This window comes from Apium graveolens, chromosome 9, assembly GCF_009905375.1.
Source record: "Apium graveolens cultivar Ventura chromosome 9, ASM990537v1, whole genome shotgun sequence".
NCBI classification, from domain to species: Eukaryota; Viridiplantae; Streptophyta; class Magnoliopsida; order Apiales; family Apiaceae; genus Apium; species Apium graveolens.
Window position 1 is genome coordinate 175,920,259 of NC_133655.1, and position 20,236 is coordinate 175,940,494.

Below are 20,236 nucleotides of genomic sequence, written 5' to 3' on the forward strand. Positions count from 1 at the left end.
GATACAAACAAAATGATGCCACCACCCAAAAGTCTTATCTCTCAATATCATTGGTTATATCCTCTCACTGTCATTCCTTAATATATATATCGATTTATGTTTGGTATCGTATTGTTTAGCACTTCTTGAGCATTTGGCTCACTCCTTGCTTTACCCTGATATTTCAACTAGCAGCTATGGTTAGATTCAAGCAGACCGCCCGTAAGACCTGTGATGCTGATGCTTATGTTCGAGCTCAGGTAGAATAAATGATAGTAGTTTTGTGTGAGGACTCGCTATTTTAAAAATCAGATGTAATAGATGGTAGTGTTGGGCTGTTCCAAACCCTAAACTGTAAGATCTTGGATTTGGTTATGTTTACTTCTTTTAAAATGTTGTAATAGTTATATTTAAACTATTGGTAAAGTTGGGGTGTGACATGAAAATAAAAGATTTGAAAATCTTTTATCTCTTTTACTTAGACACCCCACGTGACAGCAGTTAATAAGAAGTGGAACAGACCTTTACACCTGTCAGGCATGTAGCAGTTAAGGCAAAAGTTAATGGGCACGGTAAATAAGTAATAATTACTTTACACGTTCAGTTTAAAAAAAACTGTACCCACTAACCAAATGATTATGACTGCTTTATCTCACATAAACCAATATTCTGTAAAAATATGACTGTTCAAGTAATGACCAAAAATAAACCAAGTAAATAAATACTGCCACGTCAGCATCAGAACTTGATTCTTATCAGGATTTAAAAGTCATCAGAATATGGCTCCTTTACTCGAAAAGTGAATATTTATTCCTGTTATTCTTCACACAAATACTGATATGGGTACATCAGAACCTAATCATCAGAACTTCCATCAGAACTTGTCCTCAGAATTTATGCAACTGACACTTAAACTGTTCATCTAAAACAACATTTATCACCACAGTAATTTTCATCATGCATATGGAGTGTATGTGTGTGCAATAAGCTAAATATCAGACAAAGAGTAAAGTCTGATTCACTTCAGTACATCTTAGAAATAAGGCATAACTATGAACCTTGCTCAAAATCTGTCATTATTTTGAAGTCTACTATAGAATGAGTTCATGCATGAGTCCACCTCAACTGTTTTGTGCTCATTTTATGCATCTTTTGAATTTCCTTTTTACAGTGGCTTCTCAGTGTAAGTGAGTCACAACTGCTTATCAGAATTTATGCTGTTATCAGAGTATTTCTCCAGTAATTAGAGAATGTGAAAAGTCACCAAGAAAATGTTATTTTGCTTTTCTAATGCATATTACTTAATACCAGCAATGCACTTGGGTCTTCCCTTCCACATATATTTTTCTCTAGATCTCAATGGAGTACCTGATATTTATTTCTTTTCGTTTCATTTTCTTTTTCTTTTGATAAGTGAGGCCTATTAGCACTTAGTACATCCATCAGATTTACTAACATCAGAACTTAACAGATAAAAAGCACTATTCTAGTTTTTGACATAGTAATAAGATACACAAAGTAAACTTCAACTAAGCTCAGTATCAGATTTTGCTAGTGTTAAAAGATTTTCACATAAACAATTACTTCATACATGGGATCTTTAGTATATTAAAGACTACTAGGTCAGCATCTAGCACATTTATCCTCATTGGATTGAATAGTCACAGAAACATTCATATCACTATCAGAGTTTAGAAATTCACATCAGACAATAATCAACACTTAGAAAATTTCAAATTAAGCACAGAATACACAAAGATAGTAATATATGTAAATACTGATCATAAAGTCTGATGTATCAGAACAGAAACTAAGCAGATTTAGAGAAAGAACCTGAAACCATTCCAAGTTCATTTACTAATCTTGTAAAAGTAGCTTCACACAATGGTTTTGTGAAGATATTTACAAGTTGTTGATCTGTTGGAATAAAATGCAATTCCATTGTACCTTCATCCACATGTTCCCTTATGAAGTGGTACCTAATGCTGATGTGCTTTGTCATTGAGTGTTGAACTATATTACCTGTCATAGCAATAGCACTTTGATTATCACAGTAAATAGGGATTTTAGAATATGTTAACCCATAATCCAGTAACTGATTCTTCATCCAAAGAATCTGTGCACAACAGCTTCCTACAGCAATGTATTCTGCTTCTGCAGTTGATGTGGAAATTGACTTTTGTTTCTTGCTAAACCAAGAAACCAATCTGCCTCCAAGTAATTGGCAACTTCCACTTGTGCTTTTCCTGTCAATTTTGCATCCTGCAAAATCTGCATCTGAGTAACCTATTAGCTTGAAGTCTGATTCTCTAGGATACCACAATCCTAGATAAGCTGTACCCTTTAGGTACTTGAAATTTTTTTTACAGCTGTTAAGTGAGGTTCCCTTGGATCTGCTTGAAATCTTGCACAAAGACAGGTAGCATACATGATAACGGTCTACTTGCAGTTAGATAGAGTAGTGAGCAAATCATACCTCTGTAATCAGTAATATCTACTGAGGTACCAGTTTCCTTATCCAATTTTGTTGCAGTGGCCATAGGAGTGGATGCACTTGAACAATCTTGTATTCCAAATTTCTTCAAAAAATTTCTGGTGTACTTAGATTGACAAATAAAAGTTCCTTCTTCATTCTGCTTGACTTGAAGGCCCAGAAAATAGCTAAGTTCTCCCATCATAATCATTTGATATCTTGACTGCATTAGCTTGGCAAACCTTTTACAAAGTCTGTCATTTGTAGAACCAAAAATGATATCATCAACATATATCTGCACCAAAAGTAAGTCCTTTCCATGGTTGAGATAGAACAATGTTTTGTCAATAGTCCCTCTGTTAAATCCACTTTCCAGAAGAAACTGAGCTAATATCTCATACCATGCTCTTGGAGCTTGCTTAAGGCCATAAAGTGATTTATCAAGTCTGTAGACATGATGAGGAAATTTTGAATCTACAAAACCTGGAGGTTGTTCAACATATACTTCTTCTTCTATTTCTCCATTAAGAAAAGCACTTTTTACATCCATTTGAAAGACTGTAAACTTTTTGTGAGCAACATAAGCCAAAAATATCCTTATGGCTTCCAATCTAGCAACTGGTGCAAATGTTTCATCATAATCAATTCCCTCCTGTTGAGAGTATCATTTTGCAACCTGCCTTGCTTTATTCCTTGTAATTATGCCATCATTGTCAGTTTTGTTTCTGAACACCCACTTTGTACCAACAACAGACCTGTTCTTTGGTCTTGGCACTAGGGTCCAGACTTTATTTCTTTCAAATTCATTTTACTATTCCTGCATTGCTTGCACCCAATCAGCATCTTGAAGAGCTTCTTCCACTTTCTTTGGTTCAGTCTAAGAAAGAAAAGAGTGATAGAGACATTCATTTGATGTTGATGTTCTAGTTCTTATACCTGCTTCAGGATCTCCAATAATCAAGTCAGGTGTATGTGCTTTAGTCTACTTCCTTGCAGATGGAAGGTTATCTCTAGAACTGGATGCTCCCCCATGATCCATGTTGTCTCCATCAACATTTTCTGATTCTCCCCCTGAAATTATGCTCTCTGAGTTGGAGCCTTCAGAATTTGAGTTTCCAGAATTATCAGAACTTGAGTTTCCAGAATTATCAGAACTTGGCTCATCAGTACTTGATGAATCAGAACTTGAAGAGCCTGTTCTAGCTTCTGATGCTTCTTGAGATGTGGTTAGATCTTCTATATGCTCCCCCTGCACAGGTGTATTTTCCTTTGGCATAGTTACCACAGTTTCAATGACATCAGAGTTTAATCCATCAGAAGTTGTAGTATCAGGATTTAGACTGTCAGGATTTACATAATCAGAATTTAAAACTTTATTCTCAAATCTCAGCTGATCATGATCATCGAAATCTTCAAGTCCAGCTTCTTATCATCAAAAAAGACATTGATAGATTCCATGACAACCTTTGTTCTTAAATTGTAGACTCTGAAGGCTTTTGTGGAAAGTGGATATCCAACAAAAATTCCTTCATCAGCTTTTAGATCAAATTTGGATAGCTGTTCATGATGAGTCTTAAGAACAAAACACTTGCATCCAAATACATGAAAATACTTCAGATTTGGCTTCTTTTTCTTCACCATCTCATATGGTGTCTTTCCATTCTTGTTGATAAGTGTTGCATTTTGAGTAAAACAAGCAGTCTGCACAGCTTCAGCCCAAAAATAGGTTGGTAACTTTGCTTCATCAAGCATAGTTCTTGCAGCTTCAATAAGAGTTCTATTCTTTCTTTCAACAACTCCATTTTGCTGTGGAGTTCCAGGAGCAGAGAATTCCTGCTTTATTCCATGGTCTTTGCAGAACTCTTCCATAATCAAATTCTTGAACTCAGTGCCATTATCACTTCTTATAATTTTCATAGAGTCTTTGACCAATTTATCCAGTTGTTTGACATGATCAATCAAGATAGATGCAGTTTCACTTTTTGTGTGCAAGAAATACACCCATGTGTATCTGGTGAACTCATCCACTATGACCATAGCATATTTCTTCTTTGCAATAGACATGACATTCACTGAACCAAATAGATCACCATGTAGTAGGTGATAAGGCTCAAGAATTGATGATTCAGTCTTGTTCTTGAATGAAGATTTTCTTTGTTTTGCCTTCTGACATGAATCACAAAGGCCATCAGGAGCAAATACTGATTTTGGTAGTCCTCTCACAAGATCTTTCTTGACTAGTTCATTTATATTGTTGAAATTTAAATGAGAGAGTTTCTTATGCCAATTCCAGCTTTCTTTAATTGATGCTCTACTTAACAAACAGATTACAGAACCATCAGAACTTGTTGAAAGCATGGCTTCATAAATGTTACCATGCTTGTATCCTTTCAGAACAACTTTTCCTGTAGATTTGCTTACAACTTCATAGTATTCTTCAAAGAAATCCACATGATAACCTCTGTCACAGATTTGACTAACACTCAGCAAATTATGTTTAAGTCCTGAGACAAGAGCTACTTTTTCAATGATGACATTCCCAAGATTGATATTGCCATATCCCAAAGTTTTTCCCATGTTGCCATCTACATAAGAACCACCTGGGCCAGCTTTCTCCACAAAGTCTGATAGCAGGGCTTTATTTCCAGTCAAATGTCTTGAGCATCCACTGTCCAGAACTAGGATGTTTTTCATGTTGCCCTGCAATCACAAAGACCACTAATGATTAGTTTTAAGGACCCAGACTTGCTTGGATCCTTTGGCCTTATTAAGTTTGTTAACATTTGCAGCGGATTTAGTATCAGAATTTATGTTAACAGTTTTCTTATCACAATTTGCAATATCAGACTTTGCTTCAGAACTTACACTAGAAGGAATAATGCTAACTTTCTTTAAAGAAGGTTTTATTTGATAATAATCATAGTACAAACTATGATAGTCCTTACAAGTATAAATGGAATGCCATAAACTACCACAATGAAAACAAGGATTTTGTGGCCTATATCTAACAGACTGACTCTTAACTCCTGACTTTGAAGGTAAGGAGTTTATGCTCTTATTCTTCCTGCAAAAAGAAGCCAGATGGTTAGAATTTCCACAGTTATATTATTTCTTTCTAGGAGCATTAGGAACAGGCTTATAATCATTGATTTTATTCACTCCTTCCTTTCCATTCCTATTTTTCCTAGGTGGCTTTACCTTGTTTACATTCTTAATATCTTTCAGCTTATGCTTAAGCTGCTTTTTTGTCATTAAGCCTATGTTAACTTCAGTTGGCTTATCCTGTTTTGGTTTGTCAGAAGTTAATTTCTCTTTAACTTCTGATTTATCAATATCAGACTTTACAGCTACAAACTTAACAAGATTTATCTTTGGCTTTTGTTTAACAGTAATAGGCTCAATTTCCACAGTTCCTTTATCATTCTTATCATCTCCATAACCTAAACCCTCTTTCTAGTTTCCACTACTTAACAAATTTTGAGTTGTTCTGCCAGAGTTAGTCCAAGTCCTGATAATCTCTCTTTCCTTTTCTAACTCAGTTTTTAAAGATTCATTCATTTTTAGTACTTCATCCCTAACATAAAAGGCATCATCTCTATCTTTCTGAGTTTGATGGAACATGACTAACTCTTTTTCTAAATAATCATTCCTCTTTTTATAAGCAAGATTTTCAGAAGTTAATCTTTCACATGTTAAAGTTTGATCTCTATAACTAATGAACATGGTTTTAAGATATCTTCTCAACTCAATAATATCATCAGTATGAAAGGCATAAGTAGTTTGAGGTACCTTTAACTCAGCAGCATCAGAACTGCTATCAATATTTGCCATTAAGGCATAGTTCACCTCACTTTCAGAATCTGAAGTGTCTGTCCGACTTTTCTTCTTTGTGACAAGTGTCTTTCCTTTGTCACTCTTCACTTTCTTGCAATCAGGAGATATATGACCTTTCTCACCATAGTTGTAGCATTTGACATTTGAGTAATCTCCTCTGTCAGACTTTCCTCCTTTGCCTTCAGATTTTTTGAAACCCTTCTTATCAGAACTTGCACCTTTCCTGGAAAATTTCTTTCCCTTTCTGAATTTCCTGTATGCAATCCTTGTGATTCCTTTCACCATAAGAGCACACAGCTTCATCATCTCTTCATCAGGATCCATCTCAGGTAAACTTTCAGTTTCTGAGTCATCATCACTATCAGAACTTGATGACTCAGTATCAGACTTTGTGATGAGAGCTTTTCCCTTGCCTTTTCTTGAGGCAGCTACTTTGGGGACATCCTCCTCAGCCTTAAGAGCAACTGTCCTTGACTTTCTTCCATTCCTTGCTTCTTTGTTTCATCTCAAGTTCATGAGTCTTGAGCATCCCATAAATTTCATCAAGAACATAGTTGTCTCTTATTATGGTGGCCTTCAAATCCCAACTTTCTGGAAGAGCTAACAGGAATTTAAGATTTGAATCTTCAAGTTCATATTCCTTGTCCACCAGTGATAGATCATTCAAGAGTTTGACAAATCTGTCATATAATCCAGTTAATGACTCATCAGGTTTTGAGTCAAAGTGCTCATACTCTTGAGTGAGTATAGTCCTCCTTTTCTTCTTAATTGAATCAGTTTCCTGACATCTTGTTTCCAAGGCATCCCATATCTCCTTTGCAGTCTTGCAGTTGATTACCCTATTTAACATGACATTATCAATGTCACTATAGAGCAAATGTCATACATTTGCATCCTTAGCAATAGATGAGATGTCTTCAGCTGTATATTCACTTTTCTCCTTTGGTACTGTCTGTGCTGGTTGATCTGCAACTACAACAGAGAGCTTGGTTGGCTTATGTGGTCCTTCATTGATTCTGTCAAGATATTCTGGATATGTAGCTTTCAGAAACATAGACATCCTCACCTTCCATATGGGATATTCAGATGGTTTCAGTATGGGAACCCTATTAGTCTCATATCGATTATGGATTTGAGTCTTTGGAGGTTCTTCAGTTTTGGTGGGGTTGGTTGGAGTTTGTGTTTCTTCAGACATGATTGATTTTGGATCTTAAACTGTATGTATGTTAACAGATTGCTCTGATACCACTTGTTAGGTCACGCACACTGTAGAAGGGGGTTGAATACAGTGTTTACTACAATCAAATCGAATTAAAGAACACAAGTAACAGAACACAGATTTTATTCAACACAATAAACTCTGTTACAATATGGAATTGTCCTCTCTCAGTGATGAACAAATTATCACGAGAGCTGCTAGGGTTACAATGAATAATAATTTCAATTAAGATAACACATATAGTGTAAACCCTATGTCTGTGTTTATATACTACACAGTTACAAGATAATCTTCTAATTGATATCGAATATAATTCTGCTTCCTAAAATATATCAATCAGTTATCTTTTCTTCCAAGTGTTCTATTCTTTATAGAATTCCTTCTTCATGCATATCTCTTCTTGCGTTTGTCTTGATCTTCTTTCCTTTCAATCAGCCGCCTTCCTTATCTGAAAGTCTCCTTAAGTCCTGATATTATCTCTTGATAAATATCTCCTGATAACTTAAGTTCCGATATCTTAAGTTCTGACTTCAGTATAAGTACTGATTTTCAGTTAAGTACTGATTTATCCTGTTAAATAAGATCTGAAAACTAAACACAAATCATCATTAGACATGACATCACAAATATATCTAACAATATCGTAAAAAATCTGAAAAATTTAAAATTAAAAATGAATAAACAAAAACAAATAAAACTTTGATTTATATTATTTGTTAATCTTTTGGTAAAACTAAACACATGAATCGATTCTACAATTCAATATGAAGCTATTCATATCATCAAATTTATCTGATAACCTCAGAATCGAAAATGCCCAAATTTGAGCTCAAGAACAACCAAGAACCCTAATTTCAAAGCTGTCCAGAATCAAACCTTAATTTATACATGTTATTGAAATCTATTTTTGAAGTATAATATATGGAATTGACCAGAAAAATATTATCTACACGATGGAATCATCAAATCATATCAACAACATCAAGAACAAATTTTCATAATTTAATTATCAAATAATTCGAATATAAACAAATAAATAAGAAAATTACCTTAATTTCTGCACTAAAATGGTTGATTGATTTAGAAAGTACTTTTCGAGAGCTTTGTTTTGATATATCGCACGCTTGAATCAGAGTTCGGTAACGCCTTCGTTCGTGCGTTTGATTCTCAAGAACGTATCATTTTTAGGGTTTTTCTCTGTAATTACTATATTTTTTACTGGTTGTAAATGAATAAACGAATAAAATGAAATAAGAAATATGCTATTTATATTTACGGAATATTGGTTCATTTTGGATCATTTTGGATCGTTAAATTAGTTGCTTAGCCTCTAAGTAACTACAATAATGATCCGATTTGATATCAGTTTTGGATAATTATCCCAACCGGGCTTTCTATAAAACAATCTATATGAAAATAATGTAATAATATCTCGTCTTTCGAGAATACGGGTTTCGTTGATTCACCGAAATGATTATCGTATCGAAAATTTTGCGCCGGGCCGCGTATGGGTCAAACCGTAATCCGGATTGAAAAAGTCAAAACATGGAAAATGTTCGGAATTACCAGATTTGGTTAGGAAGGAGTTTTCGGAAAGTTTCGGGTTGTAAAAACGTAAAAACGGTTGAAGTCGGACGATTCCCGGCTTTATAAAATAATTTTATAATTATTCAGAAAATAATTAATAATTCATAAATCTTTATAAAATCATATAACACTCCAAAAATTACCAGAAAAATATCTTAATTATCTATATTTTATTCTGGACATATTAAAATTAATATACTCACATTTTATTATATACAAACATCCAAATATTATTATCAATCATCAGATAATTCACCAAAATTTCATATAATATTCACATAATAATCATATATTGATACAAATAATTACACGATATTTCCCGGATGTTACAACTTGTGGTAATTCGTAGGGAAGATTCTGAGGAAGAAAAGAAGTTAGAGGAAGAAGAGAAAGTTGAAAAGCCAATTATAGTAGCTATGGGTGATCAAGAAGAAAATCTGAGGGCTTTGATGGACTATTCTAAGCCTAAGATTAATGACATTCAGTGTAGCATCATCAGACCAGCCATCAGGGCTAACACTTTTAAGATCAAGTCAAGCACGATCTAGATGATACAGAACTCAGTTCAGTTTGGGGGTTCTCCTACTGAAGACCCCAACATGCACATCACGGATTTCATCGAGATCTGTGACACTTTCAAGTTCAATGATATGACTGAAGATGCTATCAAGCTACGTCTCTTCCCATTCTCTCTGAGGGACAAAGCTAAGTGCTAGTTATATTCTCTACCAGCAGGGTCTATCACCACTTGGGAAGATCTTGCTCAAAAGTTTCTCACTGAATTCTTCCCCATGGAGAAGACTTCCGCAATTAGGAATGCTCTCACCCAGTTCGCACAGCAAACTGGAGAATCTCTGTGTGAGGCTTGGGATCGATATAAGGAGATGCTAAGGAAGTGTCCACACCATGGCATGCCTGATTGGATGATTATCAATTGTTTCTACAATGGATTGGGTTCTACTTTTAGGCCCATGCTTTATATAGCATCAGGAGGAGCCTTGTGGGCTAAGAGCTACGATGAAGCTTATGAACTTATTGAACTGATGGCTGCTAATGAGTACCAGAATCCTTTCTGGAGACTGACTCAAGGGAAAGCTGCAGGAATTCTGGAGTTTTGGTGGTTATCCATTAACTACAAAAGCCTTCAGAGTTTACAACCTGAGAACAAGAAAAGTCATGGAATCTATACATGTATCTTTTGATGACAAGAAGATTACATGATTAGAAGATTTAGATGACCATGACCAATTGAGATTTGAAAATGAAGTACCATATGCTGAACAACTAATTCCTGATACACTGACAAGTCCTGATATAGTAAATCCTTATATCACTCCAAGCTCTGATGATCCACATGACAGTGGAAATTCTTCAAATACTGAAGCATATGTTGAGGGGGAGCAACATGATCCAAATCCAGAGTCTTCTACAAGTGATTCAACTCAAGGAACATAAGTAAATAAGTCATCAGACTCTCATTCTTATGAGTCAAATACTGATAACAATGGGAAACTGATTCAGGGGGAGCATCAAGACATGATGGTGGTACAAGTCAAAGAAATAATAGAGAGTTCATGGATCAAGGGGGAGTTTCTTCTTCAAGGAGTCAACTTCCATCTGCAAGAAAATGGTCTAAGTCACACATACCTGAAATAATCATTGGAAATTATGAAAGTGGTGTAAGAACCAGGAAAGCCACGCAAAACGAATGTCTCTACCATTCTTTTCTATCTCAAACTGAACCCAAGAAGGTGGAAGAAGCTCTTCAAGATGCTGACAGGGTTACAGCAATGCAAGAGGAGCTTAATGAATTTGAAAGGAACAAAATCTGGACTCTTGTGCCAAGACCAAAAAACAGAGCGGTTGTTGGTATAAAGTGGGTATTCAGAAATAAAACTGACAATGAGGGCATTATTGCAAGGAAAAAAGAAAGACTTGTTGCAAAGGGCTATTCATAGCAAGAAGACATTGATTATGATAAGACTTTTGCTCCAGTTGCAAGGTTTGAGGTAATCAGAATTTTTCTAGCCTATGCTGCTCACAAAAAGTTTAAAGTGTTCCAAATGGATGTAAAGAGTGCATTTCTAAATGGAGAACTCGAAGAGGAAGTTTATGTTGAACAACCTCAAGGGTTCATTAATCCAAAGTATCCAGATCATGTCTACTTACTAGATAAAGCAGTCAATGGACTAAAACAAGTTCCAAGAGCCTGGTATGAAACACTTGCTCTATTTCTAATAGAAAGTGGTTTCACAAGAGGTATAATTGACAAAACTCTCTTTTATAAATACCATGGTAAGGGCTTGTTATTAGTACATATATATGTTGATATATCATTTTTGGATCTACTAATGATAAACTTTGTGAGAGATTTGCAAAGCTAATGCAGTCTAGATATCAAATGAGTATGATGGGAGAATTGCGTTATTTTCTGGGGTTACAAGTAAAATGGACTGATGAAGGGATCTTTATAAATCAATCCAAATACACAAGGAATTTACTCAAAAGGTTTGGAATGCAAGACAGCTCAACTGCATCAAATCTCATGGCCACTGTAACCTAGTTAGATTTAAATACTGGTTCATCAGTATATATAACTAACTACAAAGGTATAATTGGCTCACTCCTATATTTCACTGCTAGTAGACCTGATATCATATATGCTACCTTTCTCTTTGCAGGGTTCTAAGCTGATCCAAGTGTAATAACTCGAATTTTTGAGACCTTGTAAAATGTTTAATGAATAGTAACCCTGACAGAGGGGAAAAACTTTTGAGCCCACATTGTGTAGTGCATGAGGAAATGAGTTTTGGAGTTGATATTACGATTATACGTACTAAATGAGTGTATGTAAACGCTATTAGTTTTCAAAGAAAACGAACTTTGAAAAACGACCGTATTTATGACTCATCGAGGATTACGGGAATCACAATATAATTACAAGATTAAAACCCTATGGATTTATATTCAAGTATGATAATTTAAAATATAAGGAATAAATACGAAAGGAATTACGTCGCGAACCATTTACGAGTAAGAATTACGAAAACGTTTAAGCAAACGAACGAACGCGTAAATGATTAAATAAAACATAACGCACTAACTAAACCATGGTAAGAAAGTAACCATGGTTACTTCATTAAATAGTGAGCTAACCATAGGATGATCAAGCTAGCTAGCAAAATAGTGTGCTAAGGAAGCTAACCCATGTAGTTAGCTTATAACCTAGCAAGCTACATAGATTTTATCCCCAAGATTTGCAACAAGAATAAACCTAGGATTCAACCTAGGAGAATAAAAATCAAGGAAAGATATCACCCCCATTTCCTAGAAGCAACCTAGAGAAGCAACCAAGAGAAGCAACCAAGAGGAGCAAGTATAAATACCCTCCCCCTTCACATTGTTCCATTCGGCCCTTGAAAAAAAAATAGGAAATCCAAATTCAAATCTCAAAATCTAGCCATGATAAAATCATCCCATTAATTCTCAAGCCTCCTAGAAATTAAACTAAGGTAAGAAAATTCTTTCATCTCTTTTTATCAAGGTTTGATGGGTGAAATAAAATCAAGAAAATCACTAGTGAATAGTATGAATAGTAACCTCTCTTTGGTTTCTTGATTTCAATGGTGGTTTTATGTTCCAAAAATCATACCAAGCACTTCCAAGCCTCCACCATCCTCAAGAACACATCTCAAGTTCAATAAAGGTAAAAATCTTTGGCCCAACTTTATTTAAGATTCATTTTAAGATCCATTTAGTATATGGTAGTAAACCTAGTTCAATGAGTGGTATTGATGAAATCTTGGTGTTTAAGTTAAGTAGATTTAAGGTTGATTATTGTTGCCTCAAGAACATGATTTTCTTGAGAGAAATTTGTGTGTTGATGATGGAATTATTATTGTTGGTGGTTGTGTTAAGAGTTAGGGCGTAAACGAAACCCCGATCGTAAACGTAACTCCGTTAAAACCAACAAATCATAACTTTAAGTTTCTGCAGAAAGTCCCGAAGTTGTAAACTGTAGTTTCTTGAAATATAATTCTTGCTTAGGATATAAAATTTTATAAGAATCTTTTAGGCGCTTGAATCTCTTGATTCCGATTTACGGATCAAAAGTTATGGTCGTTTTACTAAAAGTGATTTACACGACAAAAACTGCTACAAATTACGAATTTTGAAAATATAAAGGATCAACTTAAAAGTGTTCATAAATCATGAAATTTTTACAGAGAGTAACGTATTGAGTTTCCTAACTTCCATAAAAATTTCAAGTGAAAATAATGATTTCACAATTTTATAAAAATACCGGAGCAGAGACCGCGCGAGTAGAAACCGTAAGAATCCATAAGCGGAGCCGACGACGATAATGAGAATGAACCTAAGATACTTAGAAAAATGAAGTGACCATAATGTGAATAATGACTTAAAGGAATAATAAGGGTAGTATAAGTTGAGAGGGTGCATAATAAGTAATAAGTAGCACATGAGTACGAGTCACCGTAAATTAGAACGGGACCTAACGAAGTGAATTGTTTTTATGGTTATAGATTTCCGAGCGGAACCTAGAGCATCCTCCACCTCGAGATACCCAGGCAAGTGGACGAACCCAACTCCATTTACTGTTGTGTTGTGAAAGGATTGTTTTATTATCATTGCATAAATATCATGTTTGCCATCATACGTAGTTGTTGAATTTTCGCATAATGTAGTGATGTTGTACGATAAGTATATATCATGAAATGTTTATTCCGCTATAAGCGTGCAATATTATATAAGACCGAGAGTCGGTCGGGATTTAAGATAAAACCCGGGAATCATTCCGGTGATATTATAGGGCGATTATAAGTCCATAATAGTACGTTTTAAAGGGACTCATCATCCACTTATGAGACATTAAAATACCTCGAACTTTTATTAAAATGATATCCCAACGATCATATTACCTCAACTATATTTTATGGTTCGAATAATAAATACTATATACTTATTCATTTATTATGGAAGTAGTATACTCCAACGAATATTTATTTCAAACCCGATTAATAATTATAGATTATTAATTATGTAGACACAAACTAGTTGAGAAATATTATTTTAAATATTCTTTTAGAGAGTAAACTCATTCGAGGTTTAATTATTTATCAACTATTATTTAGTTATTTATTATTCTTAAAGGGTTTATTATTGATTTAAAAATTATAGATCCTGATTTAAAATATACTTCCTGATTTCAGAATATCATTCGAATAATTTCAGATCGTCGGTGAATATTATCCCGACTTATTTAATATTTTGAATATAGTTTCAAGGAGAAACTTTTCCCCCTTATTTAATTATCTGTTGACAACGGTCAACTCACATCCTTAGTACTTCCTCCGAAAATCTCGAAAGTACATATATACATATATACACTTATATCTTAGTGAGATAAGCTGTTCTATCAACAAGCAAAACGCTTGGGGAACTTCGATGTGGTTCGAGTTCTCGAGATATGATAGAATTCTTTTTTAAAAAAAAAGTACAAGGGAGGGGTAGACTCTGGTTCTATGTGTGCTAGATGGACTACCAAAGGTACCGCAGGTGAAGGTACTCAGTGTACTCAGGAACTTGTGAAGTATGTGTATACCCAAAAATGGGACACGTAGCCCGAATGCGGCAAGGGTGATAATCGGGATACGAAAGTGTCATCCTTCTACTAGTAGAAAAGGTTACTATTATCGTATTACGACTGATCATCATATACGGTGGCTCCAACGAGTGTCCTAATTCTTCCAATTGGAATTGAGATGTAATACCGTAACCCGAGCCTAGGTGTTGGAATTACTATTAAGGTATTCGCAGGATATTAAAATCCCTTAAAGAATTATTTTCATAAGAAGGTGTGTATCACCAAGGAAAACTATTTTCGAATAAAACATATTTATCATATATGATGTTATCATATAGTCATTCTCATACTGTACATTATTATGCTGGGCATTATAGCTCACACTTGTTTTCTTAAATTGACACAACACAACAGTGAATCAAGATGCCTTCCATGAGAACCACAGCCAGGAAATGGGTAGGAAATGGCCAGCTGTTCCGTAGATTGTTTGGTGTTGTACCATAGGTAGTCCGAATAAGCTGGATTAGTTTTCAGTTGTTTTTAGTTCAGCTTATTTATAAGTATGACCTATGTAAGATAATAAACAAGAAACATAAATTTGGCCGGAGGACTAGCTTTACTTAAAGGTTACTCCCCGGTAAAACTAAATTACTTTTGGGTTGTAATAATTATCACTTGATGGTTGAAAGTACTCTAGATATGATGGTTCGTTTCCAAGACAATAACCTGTAAGTATGTGTGTGTGATAAGTGTGGGGTCGTGAAGCGTGAGTATTTATATATTGTAGTGTGAGTTGCGTGGTTGTAACAGTTAAGATGGCGTGGCCTCCGAGACTCCTGACCCCGGGTTTTGGGGCGCCACACTAAGGGAACCTCATCTATTAGTTGTGAAAAGAATTTTTAAATATCTCAAAGGCACCATGAATCTGGGATCATGGTATCTTAGAGATTCATATTTTAAGCTAATTGGATATTCATATGTTGATTTTGCAGGATGCAAAATAGACAGGAAAAACACTTCTAGAAGTTGCCAATTTCTTGGTGGAAGATTGGTTTCTTAGTTTAGCAAGAAATAAAAGTCAATTTCCACATCAACTGCAGAAGCTAAATATATCGATACAGGAAGTTGTTGTCCTCAGATTTTATGGATGAAGAATCAGTTATTGGATTATGGGTTAGATTATTTTGCTATTCCTGTATATTGTGATAATAAAAGTGCTATTGCAATGACAGGAAATCCAGTGTAGAATTCAATGACTAAACACATCCGCATCAGGTACCATTTCATAAGGGAACATGTGGAAGAAGGTACAGTGGAATTGGTCTTTGTTCCAACTGATCAACAATTAGCAGATATATTACCAAGCCTCTCTATGAAGCTACTTTCATAAGATTGGTGAATGAATTGGGAATGATATCAGGACATTTCTCAAACTATGATAATTAAGGAATAACTACTGATAGTTAGAGTACGGTATCGTATCATTATGTATCAATACTTGCTAGTTATTGATAATTATATTAAATTTTGATGCCATGCAAGCATGCAATTAGCTTATATTAATCTCTTCCAATAGTTGCATGTTAGACTCTGATTACGTATATAAGCCCTGATGTTGGTCAAACTTATTTTGACTGATAAATCCTGATAGTAGTTGTTAAATTCTGATATTGGTCAAACTTATGTTGACTAATAAATCCTGATAGTTGTGATTAAATACTGATAATGGTCAGACTTTGATTGACTATTATATTCTGATATTGCTTTAATCAGTATTTTAATTACAGGTTTGAAGTTAGTTGCAAGTGGGTAATTTTTCCATGATTACAGTTGTTTACACGATGGCATGGGGATATGAAACATGTTTAGTTAAGGCAAAACTTTATTCTCGGGAACTGTACATGCAGTAACACACGTTTACATGATTAATTTTATGGTCAATCGTATATTGCCATGTGTCCCACTAAATTAAATTATTTCTGAATTAGTGGAGTGATGTGTTATACAAAATCAATTCTCGATTTCAATTAACACTTTTACTTATCTCTATGGAACAAGACATATTCTTTGAAACTTTCTTTTTCTCTCAAAGGAAGTTAAGGAAGTTGTCAACACTCGATCTCAAAATCACACATCTTCGATCTCAAATTTCTTCTTAAAGATGAAACACTTGAATCCATTTCTCAAATGTTTCCAAAATCAAGTGACATGGTTCAAGTAACTATGCTCACCACTCGGAAACAATATTAATTCGGTAAGAGACTACATGCTGAAGTAGATCTTGATGACAACAACAAAACACAGAGGTTTTATCAGTTTTTACTGAAGACTCTGTGATAGCATCAAATAACACATTCAAGTGTTAGTTCTTTGTAAGAAGAACAAGATTTTAGACCATGGTACATGACAATAACCTGGTCAAATCATGTTCAATTCAAATGGAGGTTCCCATAATTGGTGAACAACACACTGTCATAACCACAGTTTGAACTGTGAGTTCAATTGTGAATCTTCATATTCACAAGGTATATATAATGATTTTGCTTTATCAGCATTTACTTCAAATACTGATTTGGTATTTTCAGCATTTATTATGCATGTTATAAATCCCGTTAGTATGTTTATTTCTAGAACTTATTTAAGGACTACCTCTAGTTGTATGACCACAAACCACCCTTCTTTAGCCACCTTTTATTTCTATAGGACAAATTATCTGAGCTTTTCTTTGAGTTGTGTGAAAAGATTTAGAAAAAAAAACAAAATTAGAGAGAGGCAGGATCCTTCCTGACAAAAGAAGAGGTAGATGAGAGATAGGATTTAGTAATCCTTGTGAGGAAACTTTAACTATTGAAAGTTATAAGATGTGTGGTGTGAGGAGTAGTGAGATTACTTTAAAAGAATATAGAGATTAAGTGTTACTTGTTAAATTTTATAGGTGCACATAGTACACAAAAAACAGCCGTTGAACAATAGTTTGTTAACCCTCGAATAAACTCTGATGCACCAAGTGCTGATAATCTCCCTGCAGGTCTAAGTATTGATACTTTTCTGCAGTCCATTCAATCTACTATTCCACCACATGTAGTAATCCCTGTTTTTGTAGAAAAATAGTCCATTCACTCTACTATTCCATCACCTGAAATTCTCCCTATTGTAGTTGAAGATGAAGTAGCACAACAGTCCATTCATAAAGTTATATTTAATTATAGGGTCACCACAGCACTCTACAGGAACTGAAGTTGTTGAAGTAAATTTTGAAGCTCCAGTTCATTTATCTACAATTCTTGAAGATGTGGAGTTCAATGATAATGGTATGGAACTTCTAAAGTTGCTAGATCACATACAACATCAATTTCTGATTGTATTTTACATGCTGAAGCTGGAGATGAAGTTTAACAGATTGTTTAAGATCCAATTGCAAATGAAGAATCTAATGATGGTGAAAAAGCTCATATTTCAAATGCTCTTATAGATCCTAAGGATGTTCTTTTCTTCCCAGAAGATATGCCCAATCATGTTAGGCAACAGAAGCTGAAGGAGTTTGGTGCTAAGAAGAAGCAGGATTATTTTGATGAAATATAGAATACTAAATGGAAAGATGCTACATATCCTATTTCCAGAACAAATGTTGTTGAACATCTGGAAACAGCTGAATTAAGAATCCAAAATCCTGATATGCTGAATCATCTGAAAGCATCTACTCTGGTTGTCAGACCCTAACATACAGCTCAAGAAGTAAGTACTTCTCAAATCAATCAGATCAAAGAATCTTTGATTGCTTCAAGGATGACTGCTCATCAGGAGATTCAGAAGCAGATTGCACCAATTGTTGCCAGACAATCTACAATTGAAGCCAATTAAGCTAGATTTGAAGCTAAGCATATTCAAATGTCTGAACAACTTACAGAGGTACATAACTTAATGGAGCTGATTCTTTCTCTACTGCTTGGTGATGATGCCAAAAAGGGGAGAGAAAATAGTTAAATCTAAATGCAAGCAGCTGACATTGACAAATACTGATGATGAAAATCCAGATGGAGGTAATAAGGGGGACAAAAGGACAGTGTAAGGAGAAGAGATGAAGAGCTAGTTGGGATTAATGGTTCATCAAAAGCTGTCACTAGGTCTCAATCTTGATAAGGAGTGGAAAGTACGAGAAGTGAAAGAAGAGTCAAATCTAAATAACCTACTGTGACTACAATAGCTCAACAAATTTGAAAAGTCACAACTGTTGATGAAGACCAAGGTATTCTAGAGATAGAAGCTGGTGTAGAAGCAAGTCAGTATCTTCAAACTCTAAAAGTAAAAGGTAGAAAGACAAATCTATTCTACAAGGATCCAAAGATTCAAGCATTTGACTCTGAGGTGAGTAGAAGAATCTTTGAAAAAGAAAATCCTGGAGTTGATCTAAAACATCTAGAAAAATGGGGCTGACTGGGTTGAAAAATTGAAGTTAACCTCTGACATTGCTCAAGTTAATAAAGAAGAAGCTGTGATTCAACCAATCAAAACATCTGATACTACTCATGTTGATGATTATTCAAACCTAATTCAAGTTGAGTTATCAAATCCTGATTCTGAAAACATAGTCTCTGATTAGCCAGAACTTACTCTTGAAGAGAAGAAGAAGCTGCTATGGGGAAGCAAGAAACCTGTACCTATAAGAGATTCTTCAGAAATATTAAAGAAGATTTATACTGGAATTTCTCACTCTAGAAAACCTGGAATCACAAGTGGTCTGGGAAGGTTAAATGTTGATCTATTTGTAGGAGATGCTTTGATTCTAAGGAAGCATGCTAGTCTGACAGAATTTGGAGATAATATGATGCATGAAGACTTACAGAAGATCATATTAGTACAAATTATTATTGATCTTGTTGGAGAGAAAATGATTTATTTTCTGGAGTCTGGGAGAAAATTGAGGTTGACTTGAGAATAGTTAAGAGACAAACCATGGCAGGAATTAGTACTTTTTGCTACAATTCTCAAGGTAACCAATTATGTAACTGTCAGATGGTCTGCATTTATAAAGAATCTGATATAATGAAAGAAGAGAGGAATGCCTTACAAATCTAACTACATTCCAAAGTACACTAATCAAACTGAATATGTTGTTGATATGCCTATTGGAGGAGCTAAGATAGAAATGAGTCTAGGGACTAAAGTCTCAACTTTTAATCCTGATAGAAAGATGATTGGGTTTCTAAAACTGGATGATCTATCTCTTGGAAATTCAAGTTACATGACCTCAGGGCTGCCATATATCAGAATGATGAATCAACAAATGAACTGAAAAAATAGAAACAGAGGATGTAATGGTATTTGGACGTAATGGAAGAAAATCTATCAATGAAGTTTCTTGAAGATTTTCCAGACTGTATAAGAGTTCAGAATGAAGAGTAAAGTTTGATATTCACTGAAGTAAGAATGAATATATTTACTTGAGTTCTGCATTTAGATAGTTTTGACATCATCCATTGGAACTTGTACATATTTTCATAATGCACAAGTTGGGGGAGATTGTTAGATATAATTGATG

General features: G+C 34.6%; 1 non-coding gene across 1 annotated transcript; it reads right to left on the bottom strand.

Moving 5' to 3' along the window:
• Positions 1 to 9,898: 9,898 nt before the first annotated feature.
• On the bottom strand, positions 9,899 to 10,005 carry LOC141688593 (small nucleolar RNA R71). Its single transcript, XR_012562027.1, has one exon. It is a non-coding gene; the product is annotated as a small nucleolar RNA R71 (small nucleolar RNA).
• Between the last annotated feature and the right edge of the window lie 10,231 nt (positions 10,006 to 20,236).